Consider the following 14,681-nt stretch of genomic DNA (forward strand, 5'->3'; position numbering starts at 1 on the left):
CAGTGGCTGCGATTAGGGCGGTCTCGGTGCTGTGGATGGCCCGGAAGCCGTACTGCGAGAGGTCGAGGGATCCATTCGTCTCGAGGAAGGCGGCCAGCTGTCTGTTGACGGTCTTCTCGATGACTTTGGCAGGAAACACGAGGAGCGAGATGGGGCGGTAGTTTTTGAGGTCGGTGGGGTCGGCGGATGGTTTCTTCAGGAGGGCGCTGACTTCGGCATGCTTTCAGCTCTCCGGGAAGGTTGCGGTGTCGAAGGAGGCATTGATGATGTCCCAGAGATGGGGTGCAATGACGGAGTCGGCCTTGTTGAAGACGTGGTGAGGGCAGGGGTCGGTTGGAGATCCGGAGTGGATGGAGTTCATCGTGCATATGGTCTCTTCGGTGTTGATCGGGGTCCAGGCGTGGAGGGTGGTGGTGGGGGGCGCAGGTGCGGTCGTAGGGTGCGTTGGCTGTGTGCTGAAGCTGTTGTGTATGTCTGCGATCTTGCTGTGGAAGTACGAGGCGAGTGAGTTGCAGAGGTCTTGTGATGGGGTGATGTCGTTGTTTCCGGCGCTGGGGTTGGAGAGCTCTTTGACGATGTTGAAGAGTTCCTTGCTGTTGTGGGCGTTGCTGTCCAGTCGTTCCTTGAATGCGGTTTTCTTGGTGGTGTGGATCAGTTGGTGGAGTTTTCGAGTGGCGAGCTTGAGGGTGGTCATGTTGTCTGGTGTCGGGTCTCTGCGCGAGGGCTTGGCAGTTCTTCTTGGAGCTCTTGAGTTCGTCGGTGAACCAGGATGCTTTCTTGCTGCTGGGTCTGCTGGGAGGGGTCCTCAGTGCGGTGAGGTCGTCTGCGCAGTTGCTGATCCACCTCGTGAGGTTGTTGGCGGCATGGTTGGGGTTCGCTGAGCTGCCGGGAGGGTTTTGGCTCAGGGATGCGGCGAGCTGGTTGGCTGTGAGCTTGTTCCAGCTTCTGCGTGGAACCTGTTGCTGGTGGTGGTGGATCGTGTTCCTTCTGAAGCTGAAGTGAACGCAGCTGTGGTCCGTCCAGTGGAGTCCGGTGGCGTGGCTGAAGGAGATGTCCTTGCTGGAGGAAAAGACGGGGTCAAGCGTGTGGCCGGCGTAGTGGGTGGGGGTGGTCACAAGCTGCTTGAGTCCGAGGTTGGCGAGGTTGTCCAGCAGGGTGGTGGTGTTGCGGTCGTTGTTGTTCTCCAGGTGGAAGTTGAGGTCCCCTAGGAGGATGTAGTCTGTGGAGGTGAGGGCGTGCGGACTGACGAAGTCAGCGATGGCTTCGCTGAATTGTGTGTGTGGTCCCGGGGGTCTGTAGATGAGGGTGCCTCTGAGGGTGGTCTTGGGGTCGGTGTGTATCTGGAAGTGAAGGTGTTCGGCGGCTGTGAGGGTGTCGTCGGTGTTGGTCGTGATGCGGATGGTGTTCTTGTGAACGATGGCGATGCCTCCTCCTGTCTGGTTGACGCGGTCCCTCCGGGTGATCTTGTATCCGTCCGGGATGGCGATGGCGATGTCGGGCGCTGAGGAGGCATTCATCCATGTTTCCGAGAGGAAGGCGACGTCTGGAGATGCCGAGTCGAGGAGGTTCCAGAGCTCCATGGCGTGTTTGTGGACGGAACAGGTGTTGAGCAGGATGCACTTGAGGTGGTTGCTGCTGGGGGTCGGCTTGGTGGGTGCGGTGCAGGTCCGAATGCAGGAGAGCTTGCAGGACTGGCAGGTGAAGGGTCTGTGGGTGCGTCTCGGGATGGCTCGGTAGCAGCTGTGGGTTCGACCGGTGTTGAGTGTGTTGAGGGTGGCGGCGTCGTAAGTCCGGCGGGTGGGCAGGCATCTTTGGGGGCCAGGGGTACTGCCGCTGGGCGTGGTCCAGGCGCGGACGGGCGCAGACGGGCTTACCTTTGGCGTGCCTTCGGCGCACAATCGGCTCGCCCGCTGCGCGTCAACGCTGCGCGTGGGAGTGGGTGACATGAGTTAGGAGCCGGGAGGGCGGGTCAGCTGGGTGGCGGCGAATGGGCGTCGGGGGCGGGGCCGCAGGGAGGCAGTGGTGGGAAAAGTCGGAGCGAGCGGCGACTCTGCGGTGGCTGGGGCGCTCTGGTGGCCGGTTCTGCGGTGGCTGGGTCGCTCAAGGGTGGTCGGCATCAGCGGGAGGCAGGAGGGGGTGACCAGGCCTAGGACAGGCGCGGTGGTCACTGAGGACGGCTGTCCGCGGTCCCCTCAAGTTAGGAGCCAGGAGGGCGGGTCAGCTGGGTGGCGGCGAATGGGCGTCGGGGGGTGGGCCTCAGGGAGGCAGCGTCGGGAAAAGTCGGAGAGAGCGGCCGCTCTGTGGTGGCTGGGGAGCTCTGGCGGCCGGTTCTGCGGTGGCTGGGTTGCTCAAGGGCGGTCGGCGTCAGCGGGAGGCAGGAGGGGGTGACCAGGCCTAGGGCAGGCGCGAACGGTGCGAGCGCTTCACTTATTCCAGGTGTGAACATAGCGAATGATTGACTGATTGAGTATGAATGTTGCCGCCACCACTGGGGGGGGAAGGGTATGGGAGGGGGGTTGGTTCAAGGGGTTCTTGTTTACGACACCCGATCAATCGCTGAAGCAACAGGGGGCTTAACGCATTACATACTGCCTTTTTGGTTACCTTCTGCACCCGTAGTTACCCACCTTCACCCGATTATAGACCCTGTAATGCCTCTATGGTAGCACTGTGGGGGCTTTATGCTTCGCCGCTGGCCTGGTTTACGGGCTGAACGTGAATGTTTCTTTATGCTACATGCCTCTGGACATTCGCTTTGGTGATTGCCCCCTGTGAGGGAAGTTGTGCGGGACTGTCGCATTCTTTTTGTCTTTTTTTATAATTCCAATAAAAATACCTTTGAAAAAAGAAAAGCAGTACATCTGCACCCGTACAAGTAATCGTATGAATGGGTGCGGATTTATTACTTTTTGGAACTCACAAACATTTCCAGTAGGATGTGTTGGAAGCTGTGACAGGGGCACGTGTCCAGGTGTACTACTGGGACTGTCAGGTGACAAGTTCCCAGGGCTTCCATTTCAACAGTGCATCATTCTACATGGTATAGACTTCAGACCTTGGTAAACGGTGTCCGATGTGTCAATGTACATTTCTTTTTCTCTTCTCTCCTATTCTTGCCATTCCTACCCTTTCCTCTCCTCACCCCTTCTCTTCTTCCCTTCCTCTCTTCTTCTCTTTTTCTCCACACATTTTTTTTCCTAGTGCATTAACCCTTTTCCCTATATCCCCACCAAAGTTCATGGTTGATCCTTTCTGCTTCTCATCCCTTCCTGTGATAAATTTGGTGGAAAAGAGTCTGATAGAAAATTGCGAATACCCTAAAGAATACACATTTGTGGGTGTTCACTGACTTTAAGGGTAAACCATGCCCTCTTCTGCTCACTTCCTACTCCTTGCCAGGGAGATACCTTCTCACATTTCTCTGCATACATGGTGGAGAATTACACTGGGGTACAGTCATATTTGTGAATTTCTACAAGATATAAATAAAGGCACTTTTGGTCATAATCATACATAAATAGCTAAAAATCCCTTTGTGAATACCCCCCTAATAATTTTAATGGCACCGTTATTTCCAATTTTAATGGAGATTCTCTAAACATTTGTCTGCCAAACTTCTCTGTTTAGACTTTTATCCATAATTAGTAATCAGACCTGATCATTACACTACATATCTAGAATGAGACATAAGAGTTGAGAGATCAAGAAAATCCACAATGTTCTACAGGAAACCTATGGATAGCAATTTGCTACTTCACTAAACTTCATAACAACCAAGGGCTTTAAAGGATAACTTACCCGATGACCATTTTGTTCGCTACTTGCACAACTGTACTTACACCACTACATCTACTGAGCAAGCAGATGAACTGCAGACTAAACTTTCATGAAGAACATACCCTAAACGACTCATTATACAGTATACAAAATGGCGCTTACTACCCCAAGGGCTGTTTGAATCGAAAAGACTCAAAAAGCTCCAGAGGATTTTATAAACATGATTATGATCCTTCATCTACCCAAATTTGTAACATCATAAGAAAAAAAAGGGAACATTCTCAACTCCGGTAATGTCAAGATGCCACCACCCCGATGTGGCTTCAGAAGAGCATCACATTTAAAAGCTCATTTGGTGTAGTCATGTGTTGAACATAAGAGGAGTCACAACCAGGGAAATTCACTACACCTATTTGGACACAGCTTGTGGCAACTGCAATGTTTGTCCCCTCACAAGATCTACTAACCAGATCACTATGGACAAAGGGTGCACTTTTCCAGAAAACGTTCATCAATTGTAATACCACCTTTTCGATTCACAAGCTCAAATGCAAATGTGTCTTGTTCTCCATTGGGTTGAGCACCAGGAATATAAAAACTCACGTACAGGAAAACATCAGGGCATGTAGAAACTGTAAATTGACGGCCAAGCTGGTAACATATTTCAAAGAACTATGCCATAATGCTATGAATTTTGAATGGACCATTGTTGAGATGGCCATCCCCAGCGCATGCAAGGCAAATGGCCTCTTGAATCTCAAAGAGAACCAATGTTTTTTTCCAAGGATGCTGATATAATGGTTTGAATGATATGTAGGAATGGAACAAAGTGAGAAATTGATTGGGTTCCTGATACAGATTCCCAGTGGTGAATGTGGGGACAGAATTAATTTCTGCATATTAACACTGTAGGCCACGCTTTCTATTAGTAGCACCAAATGTTTGTCTCATCTACATGGAACCACTCTTGTGTCAGGGCTGGTCTTTTTGTTACACCTCACCTGGTTAGAATGTATTTAAAATATGCCCAACTCCCCTTTTTAAATGGCTAATTTGCGTATTTGGTCGAGTTCGGATCCTTGACATTTAATATTTTTGTCATCAGCAGACCCTTAACCATCTGCCTCTATACTGAGCAGTGGTGACTGATCCGTTTTTAAAGTAGTAGAGCAATGAGGTGTGCACTCCAGGAATGCCCTTAGGTGTAACCCCTTAGCTCTCAATCGTGGTCCATTATAAACAGTGGTTATGACAGGCCACGATTAAGAGTTCTGGAGTTGAGGTTGAAGTCAGTGTAAGTTTCTCAAATTGCCTGGTAGTCTGTAAAAATTATTTAAACAGTATACTAAATTTCAAGAAGAAAAGCTCGAACTTACCTACTCCGGTCCCGCAGTTCATCAGCAAGGGGTCTATGAGCCAACTGCCCTAACCTCAGGCTAGGTCGGCCCGACGCCGCTGCTGCCTGCTGCTGCCTGCTGCTGGCTGCTGCTGCCCACTGCCTGCCTCAGCGCTGATCCAGCGCTTGCTTTCTCCCCCTGCCGCTCATCCCGCCCTCCCGCACTTTCCCGCCGCTGCCTCCCTGCGGTCCCCCCCTCCAAGCCCATTCGCCGCCCCGCTCCCGCCACCCAGCTGCTCCTACCTCCCAGTTTCCCTCTTAAGGGGACCGCGCGGCGACGCAGGGAGCGACCTTTGACCCTACCCTCAGGCTAGGTCGCCCCCACGCCGCTGCTGCCTGCTGCTGCCCACTGCCTGCCTCAGCACTGATCCAGCGCTCGCTCTCTCCCCCTGCCGCTCCTCCCGCCCTCCCGCACTTTTCCGCCGCTGCCTCCCTGCGGCCCAGCCCCCTCCAAGCCCATTCGCCGCCCTGCTCCCGCCACCCAGCTGCTTCTCCCTCCCGGTTTCCCTCTTAAGGGGATCGCGCGGCGACGCAGGGAGCGACCTCTGACCCTGCCCTCAGGCTAGGTCGCCCCCACGCCGCTGCTGCCTGCTGCTACCCACTGCCTGCCTCAGCGCTTATCCAGCGCTCGCTCTCTCCCCCTGCCGCTCCTCCCGCCCTTCCGCACTTTCCCGCCGCTGCCTCTCTGCGACCCTGCCCCCTCCAAGGCCATTCGCCGTCCCGCTCCTGCCACCCAGCTGCTCCTCCCTCCCAGTTTCCCTCTTATGGAGACCGCAAAGCGGGCGCGCAGCGGGCACGCCGCTGGCGTGCCAAAGGTGCGCCAACGGCAAGCCCGTCTGTGCCCGTTCGTGCCTGGACCGCGCCCAACACCAGGACCCCTGGCCCCTGACGACGCCTGCCCAACCGACGGACTTACGACGCCTCCACCCTCCACGCACTCACGCCGGCCGGAACCCCGCCTGCCACCGAGCCACCCCGAAACGCACCCACGGACCCTTCATCTGCAAGCCTGCAAATTTACCTGCCTCCAAACGTGCACCGCACCCACCAAGCCAAGCGCCAGCAACGATCACCTCAAGTGCATCCTGCTCAACACTATCGACCTATAGCTAGCCTTCCTTTTTTAACTAAGGTGGGAGAGAAAGCTATGAATCTGCAGCTGTCCGATTACATCGAAGAACATTGCCTGCTGGACAGCACCCAGTTCGGGTTCAGCCAATTTCATGGCACCGAAACGGCCCTAATCAAAGCAGCTGATGACATTAGAGTCATCAGAGACCAGGGAGGAACAGCAGTGCTTGTACTGCTGGACCTATCACCTATCTGCGGCCTTCGACACTGTTGATCATTCCATCCTGATAGACCGTGTCGGAAAGATGGGAATCCAACTGGGAGCAAAGAACTTACTTGCCTCCTTTCTATCCGGAAGGACCCAGGCAGTTACATTAGGACCATTTCAATTGAGCAAGCTTTCTCTACTGTGTGGGGTTCCTCAAGGCTCATCCCTAAGTCCGACACTCTTTAACATTTACGTGTTTAAGTTATCAAGCAATTTGGGATGGGCCTTACCTCCTATGCAGATGACACCCAGTTAGTTCTCGCCATCAATAACGACGGAGAAGAGGTGGCGGAACGCTTCCAGGAAGGCATGCTGGCGATTGGAGATTGGATGTCCTCTAGCTGCCTTAAACTTAACTCCTAGAAGACTGAGGTGGTCATCTTCGGGAAACTCTCCCCTTGCTGGTCCCCCGTCTGGTGGCCGTCAGCCTTTGGAACCGTGCCCAACCCCGTTCCAAAAGTTAGGAATTTAGGAGTTGTATTTGATGAAAATCTCAATTTCTCTGCTCACGCTAATCAAATAGCGACAACAGCTTTTCATAAGCTCAAACTTATAAAAAAATCATCCCATTCCTATCTGACAGCGCAGGCAAAACCCTGGTAAGCACACTTGTACTTTCATCACTCGACTACCGCAACGGCTTGTTTACCAATGCACAAACTCGGGTGGTTAACAAAATGCAATCAGTACAAAATGCTGCGGCAAGATTGCTTTCCAGGACCCCTAAATTTAAACCAATTGCCCAAACCATTCGGAATCGTCACTGGTTAACAATCAAAAATCGAATAAAATTCAAGACACTTTGCATTGTATTCAAAGCATTACACAACTTAGGTCCGCAATTTCTTAGGAACCAGATAATACCTTACTGTCCTCCAAGACAACTGAGATCGGTGACTTTGCACCAATTAAACGTTCCTCATACTAAAACAGTCTCTTGGGGAGACAGACGGTTCCCAGTTACGACAGCCAGACTTTGGAACTCACTTCCTCTGTCTTTTCTCTTTCCGCAAAAGTTTAAAGACCTGGCTGTTTAACCAGTAACCTAAGCAGGGATCCGAAATCAGGAGTGTCATGAATGGAGCTTTAGCGCCGAGACGCCCTCGGCCATTCGTTCGCGCTCTACAAATCTCATAAATAAATAAATAAGCCATTGCAGACTTCGTCAGCCCACACGCCCTCACCTCCCCTGACTACATCCTCCTGGGGGACCTCAACTTCCACCTGGAGAACAACAATGACAATAATACCACCGCCCTGCTGGACAACCTCTCCAACCTCGAACTCAAGCAACTGGTGAACACCCCCACCCACTACGCCGGGCACACGCTTGACCCCATCTTCTCCTCCACCAAGCACATCTCCTTCAGCCACTCCGCCGGACTACACTGGGCAGATCACAGCTGCGTCCACTTCAACTTCAGGAGAACCACGACCCTCCACCACCCGCAACAGGTTCCCCGCAGAAGCTGGAGCAAGATCACCGCCGACCAGCTCACCACCACACTCAGCCAGAACCCTCCCACCAACACGACGGACCCCAATGAAGCAGCCCGCAACCTCACACAGTGGCTCACCAACTGCCCCAATGACCTTGCACCACTGAAGAACCCTCCCAGCAGACCCGGCAGCAAGAAAATTTTGTGGTTCACCAACGACCTCAAAAACTCCAAGAAAACCTGCAGCACCATCGAGAAAGCCTGGCGCCGCGATCAGACAGCAGAAAACATGACAGCCCTCAAGTACTTCACCCGCCAACACCACCAGCTGATCCGCACCAACAAAAGGACAACATTCAAAGAACGACTGGACAACAACACCCACAACAGCAAGGAACTCTTCAGCATTGTTAAAGAGCTCTCCAACCCCAGCGCCTGCAACAACGACATCACACCCTCGCAAGACCTCTGCGACTCACTCGCCTCGTTCTTTCACCCCAAGATCGCCGACATACACAACAGCTTCGGCGAACAGACCACGCACCCTACCACCGAACCAGCGCCCCCCACCACCACCCTCGGCACCTGGACCCCGGTCAGCACCGAAGACACCACCCGCATGATGAACACCATCCATTCCGGCTCCCCAACCAACCCCTGTACACACCACATCTTCAACAAAGCTGACTCCATCATCGCACCCCAACTCTGGGACATCATCAACAGCTCCTTTGCATCCGCCACCTTCCCGGAGAGCTGGAAACATGCCGAGCTCAGGGCCCTCCTGAAGAAACCCACTGCGGACCCCACGGACCTCAAGAACTTCCGCCCCATCTCGCTCCTCCCTTTTCCTGCCAAAGTCATCGAGAAGACAGTCAACAAACAACTCTCCGCCTTCCTCGAGACTAACGAATCCCTCGACCCCTCGCAGTCCGGCTTCCGAGCAAACCACAGCACTGAAACCGCCCTCATCGCAGCTACCGACGACATCAGGTCCCTGCTCGACAACAGGGATACAGCTGCCCTCATCCTCCTGGACCTCTCAGCAGCCTTCGACACTGTGTGCCACTGCACCCTGATACGGCGCCTCAGCAACACCGGAATCCAAGGAACGGCCTTGGAATGGATCATCTCGTTCCTCACCGGAAGAACCCAGAGAGTCCGCCTCCCTCCCTTCCTATCCGCGGCCACCGAAGTCATCTGCGGCGTTCTTCAAGGGTCCTCGCTCAGCCCCACCCTCTTCAACGTCTACATGAGCCCTATCACAGCCATCGCACACCAACACAATCTTAACATCATCTCCTATGCTGACGACACCCAGCTGATCCTCTCCCTCACCAACGACCCCGCCACCGCCAGAGCCAGCCTCCAGGAAGGGATGAAAGACGTCGAGGAATGGATGAAGCTCAGACGTCTGAAACTGAACTCAGATAAGACGGAAGTCCTCATCCTGGGACCATCCCCCTCTGCCTGGGACGACTCCTGGTGGCCCTCTGCGCTGGGCACCGCCCCCAAGTCCACGGACCATGCACGCAACCTGGGCTTCATCCTGGACTCAACCCTCAAGATGACCAAGTAAGTCAACGCCGTCTCGTCATCCTGTTTTAACACCCTGCGCATGCTCCGAAAGATCTTCCGGTGTATCCCCACCGACACCAGGAAGACGGTCACCCAGGCCCTCGTCACCAGCCGACTGGACTACGGGAACACCCTCTACGCTGGAACCACAGCCAAACTCCAGAAAAGACTCCAGCGCATACAGAACGCCTCTGCACAACTCATCCTGGACATCCCCCGTCACAGCCACATCTCTGCCCATCTGAAAGACCTGCACTGGCTCCCCGCCAGCAAGAGGATCACGTTCAGACTCCTCACCCACGCACACAAGTCTCTCCACGACATGGGCCCCAAATACCTCAACAGCCGCCTCACATTTTACACACCCACCCGCCAGCTCCGATCCGCCAGCCTCGCTCTCGCCGCCGTCCCATGAATTCGCAAAGCCACCGCCGGAGGAAGATCCTTCTCCTACCTGGTGGCCAAGACATGGAACTCCCTCCCCACCCCCCCTACGGCTGACCCAGCACCATCTCTCCTTCAGGAAACAACTCAAGACCTAGCTGTTCAAGCAGTAGCGACTCCCCTCCCTCCCAGCGCCTTGAGACCCTAACGGGTGAGTAGTGCGCTCTACAAATTACTTGATTGATTGGTTGATTAACCAATCCAGAGGCTGCTCTCATGCTGTTAACCAGCATGAGATAAGCACCTGCATTGGTTGGAGCAGGCTAACTCAGTGCTCCTACAGCCATTGAAGTCCTGTGCCTTCTCTCCACCTAGCTGTCTAAAACAACTCGGGCGGAGAGGTTTAAAGTGTGCATGTCAGGCTGGCTGGCTCCCTTGCTGCCAGCCAGCGGTGATGGCCCCACTCCTACACTTGGCTCGGGCTGGCTGACTGTACTGAAAAATAAAATGGTAATAAAATCATTTTATTACAGTTTTATTTTTCATTTTTGCTGTGCTGGCAGAATGGTGGGCAACGCTCCTCTGCACTAATGGAGGCACTGCTGCTGATGCTGAGTAACTCTCATTAATAAGGCCGTCATGAGGCCCACCCTCTCTCCCACTCCAAAATTGAAATTTTTATCAACTGATCTAGTTCATGGCTTGCTCACTTGGCCACTGGATTCAAGATAGCCTGGCTGATGAGGAGTATGAATCCGAAACCAGTCCCAGGATGCTTGTTTCCGGTCCAGGGAAGACATGGCTTGGCAGTTCGGGCTGGACTGTTCCCATGAGGCACAGGGTCAGACTGATTTGCATTTGCCATGTCTGAACCGGGGTGGCTGAGTGAGCTAAAGAATGGTGATGGATTAAACCCAGATCAGTTGACTGGGGGTGAGTGTTTGATTTGCTCAAACACTCCGTCCATCATCCCCTTTTGTATTGCTTTGCTCAATAACATCCCTGAAATACCTGGCATCTACTTATCACTGTCAGGGATTCGTACATATGCATTTTAAGTTTATTAATCCTGTTACAACACACTTATTCCAATTTGCTGTTATTGACTAGTCTAGTTTCTAGTCTTCTAGTCAGCCCGCAACAAATACCACCATAACCTCAAAGAAGAAAAAAAAGATGCCCTAGCAAACCACATCAAAGCAAGCTCCAACCACACCAAGGAACTCTTCAGCATCGTCAAAGAGATCTCCTACCCACCAAGAACACAATATTCCCCTCACAGCAACTCTGCGACGCTTTAGCGCATCATTTCCACAACAAGATGTCCACCATCTAAAGGAACTTTGAACCAGAACCCGCCGATCTTTACTGTCCCGGCACTCCAATGGACGCCACCCCGGCCACCGGCTTGCTAAATGGGAAGAGTTAAACTCAAAGAACACCACAGCCATCATGAACTCCATCCAGTCAGAAGCACCCACAGACCACTGCTCCCACTGTGTGTGTGTCTTGTAAAGCGCACTGCTACCCGGAGGCGTCCTGGCGCTATAGACCGCTGGGGACCCCGTCCTGGATTTCCCTGTGAGATGTTCCCTCCTGGGTATCTCAAAGGTGAAACCAGGCATCCCCGGCGTTTGTGGGGGGCCGTTGTGGAGATGTGGCAAGCTAATGCCCAGAGTTGCCGAGTGTGATCTCTGGTTAGAGTAGGCACCAACGCGAGAATTATCGAGTCCGCTGACCCTGGTTCACGACCCTGCCACGTCAGGAATTGAACCCTGGTCCCGGGTCATCCTCTGCTTCCGGGTCTGCCGCCTCTAACCAGTGAGCCACACCACTCCACTGCCTCTACAACCTCAGACGATTCAGAAAAGGGGGTGGTGATGAACAGAGTGTCTGAATTAGGCAGACCACTCTTACCCAGTCCAAAGATCAGGGCTTGATCCATCACCGTTATTTATCTCACTGCACCATCCCAGCTCAGAACCTGGCTATATGCAAATCAGTCTGTCCCTGGCCCAGTGCATCATGGGAACAGGGCAGACTAAACTACCAAGCCAATTCTTCACCAGAAAGGAGACAAGCTACCGGGGACCGGTTTCTGGCATTTCAGCCTTCTTCGGCCCGGCTTGCTTGAATCCTGATGGTGCAGTGAGAAAGGGACTCATGTCTGAGTATACCCTGCCACACCTATAGTGGCCAAAAACGACTAATTTGCATACAGCCAGGTTCTGAAACTGGGATGGTGCAGTGAGCTAAAAAACGGTGTTGGATCTAGCCCTGATCTCTTGACTCAGAAACCGGTCCCCGGTAGCTTGTTTCCTTCCCAGTGTAAGAATTGGCTTTTGTAGTTTGGTTTACCCTGTTCCCATCATGCACTGGGACAGGAACAGACTAATTTGCATACAGCCAGGTTCTGAAACTGGGATGGTGCAGTGAGCTAAAAAACGGTGTTGGATCTAGCCCTGATCTCTTGACTGGGTGAGAGTATTCTGCTTAAACAGAGACTCTGTCCCTCACCACCCCTTGTTGTAAATATTTTTGTCCACCCTAAGCGTGGAAGGGTATAGGTATACTCAGATGTGAGTCCCTTGCTCATTGCACCATCAGGATTCAAGCAAGCCGGGCCAAAGACGGCTGAAATGCCAGAAACCGGTCCCCGGTAGCTTGTTTCCTTCCCAGTGTAAGAATTGGCTTTTGTAGTTTGGTTTGCCCTGTTCCCATCATGCACTGGGACAGGAACAGACTAATTTGCATACAGCCAGGTTCTGAAACTGGGATGGTGCAGTGAGCTAAAAAACGGTGTTGGATCTAGCCCTGATCTCTTGACTGGGTGAGAGTATTCTGCTTAATTCAGAGACTCTGTCCCTCACCACCCCTTGTTGTAAATATTTTTGTCCACCCTAAGCGTGGAAGGGTATACTCAGATGTGAGTCCCTTGCTCATTGCACCATCAGGATTCAAGCAAGCCGGGCCGAAGACGGCTGAAATGCCAGAAACCGGTCCCCGGTAGCTTGTTTCCTTCCCAGTGTAAGAATTGGCTTTTGTAGTTTGGTTTGCCCTGTTCCCATCATGCACTGGGACAGGAACAGACTAATTTGCATACAGCCAGGTTCTGAAACTGGGATGGTGCAGTGAGCTAAAAAACGGTGTTGGATCTAGCCCTGATCTCTTGACTGGGTGAGAGTATTCTGCTTAATTCAGAGACTCTGTCCCTCACCACCCCTTGTTGTAAATATCTACAACCTCAGAAGCAACAATATCAGCTATAAACTCACCACAAATCTCAACGCATCCATTTCCACAGGCACCTTCCCTGATGCATGGAAACACAGAGAAGTCAGACCTCTCCTCAAGAAACCTTCTGTCAAACCCAGGGAACTCTAGAACTACTGCCCCATCTCGTTGCTCCCTTTCCCCGCCAAAGGGCATCGAAAAGGCCATCAATTGGCAGCTCATTGAACACCTGGAGAGAAACAACCTGCTTAATGTCTCTCAATCCAGTATCCACCCCAACCACAACACAATAACACCCTGAGCTCCACTATGTACTACATCCGCACCCTCTTCGGCAGCGGAGAATCAGTGTCCCTGATCCTCCTCCTCAACCTCTCTGTAGCATTCGACCCCAAATCACAGCACGCACTCATCAAGAGACTGCATCACACTGAGATCCAGAGAGATGCCCTCAGATGAATCGCTTCATTCCTCAAGGGACAAACTCAGAGAATCCGCCTACCTTCCTTTGCCTTCGAACCAAAGAGCACCAGAGGCTCATCCCCAAGCCCAACCCTCTTCAACACCTACATGACACGAATATGTGACGAAATTCCGCATTCAAAAATCCCGCATACCATGACTCCGCATTAATTACAACGCAGAACCATTAGTCCGCAGTACAATCACTCCGCAAAATTTAACCCCGCATATAACTTTACAACGCATGCCTTTACAACGCAAAAGCATGTGTGGAGAAGTTATATAAATAAATGTATGTATATGTATATATATATATATATATATATATATATATATATATATATATATATATATATATATATATATATATACACAAATATACCAAATAATGCATATGTATATACATAAATATATATTTTACATTTATATATTTTTTAAATAATTTTTAAAAATAAATATATATATATATATATATATATATAAAAAATTTAAAAAATACATTTAACACCCTAAAAACGAATACCACCCTGCTCCCTTAAAATACCCCAGCACCCCAAATCCAAACCCACCCTTACTCCTTAAAATACCCCAACACCCTTAAACACTAATCCATCTTAACCCTATAAATATACCCTGTACCCCAAAACACAAACCTACCCCTGAACCCTAAAAATACCCCTGTACCTCAAAACCCAAACCTACCCCTGAAACCTAAAAATACCCCTGTACCCCAAAACCCAAAAATACCCCTGAACCCTAAAAATACCCCTGTACCCCAAAACCTAAAAATACCCCTGAACCCTAAAAATACCCCTGTACCCCAAAACCCAAACCTAGCCCTGAACCCTAAAAATACCCCTGTACCCCAAAACCCAAACCTAGCCCTGAACCCTAAAAATACCCCTGTATCCCAAAACTACCCCTGAACCCTAAAAATACCCCTATACCCCAAAACCCAAACCTACCCCTGAACCCTAAAAATACCCCTGTACCCCAAAAACCAAACCTAGCCCTGAACCCTAAAAATACCCATGTACCCCAAAACCCAAACATACCCCATAAACCTAAAAAT

This window comes from Lissotriton vulgaris, chromosome 10, assembly GCF_964263255.1.
Source record: "Lissotriton vulgaris chromosome 10, aLisVul1.2, whole genome shotgun sequence".
In the NCBI taxonomy this organism is placed as follows: Eukaryota; Metazoa; Chordata; class Amphibia; order Caudata; family Salamandridae; genus Lissotriton; species Lissotriton vulgaris.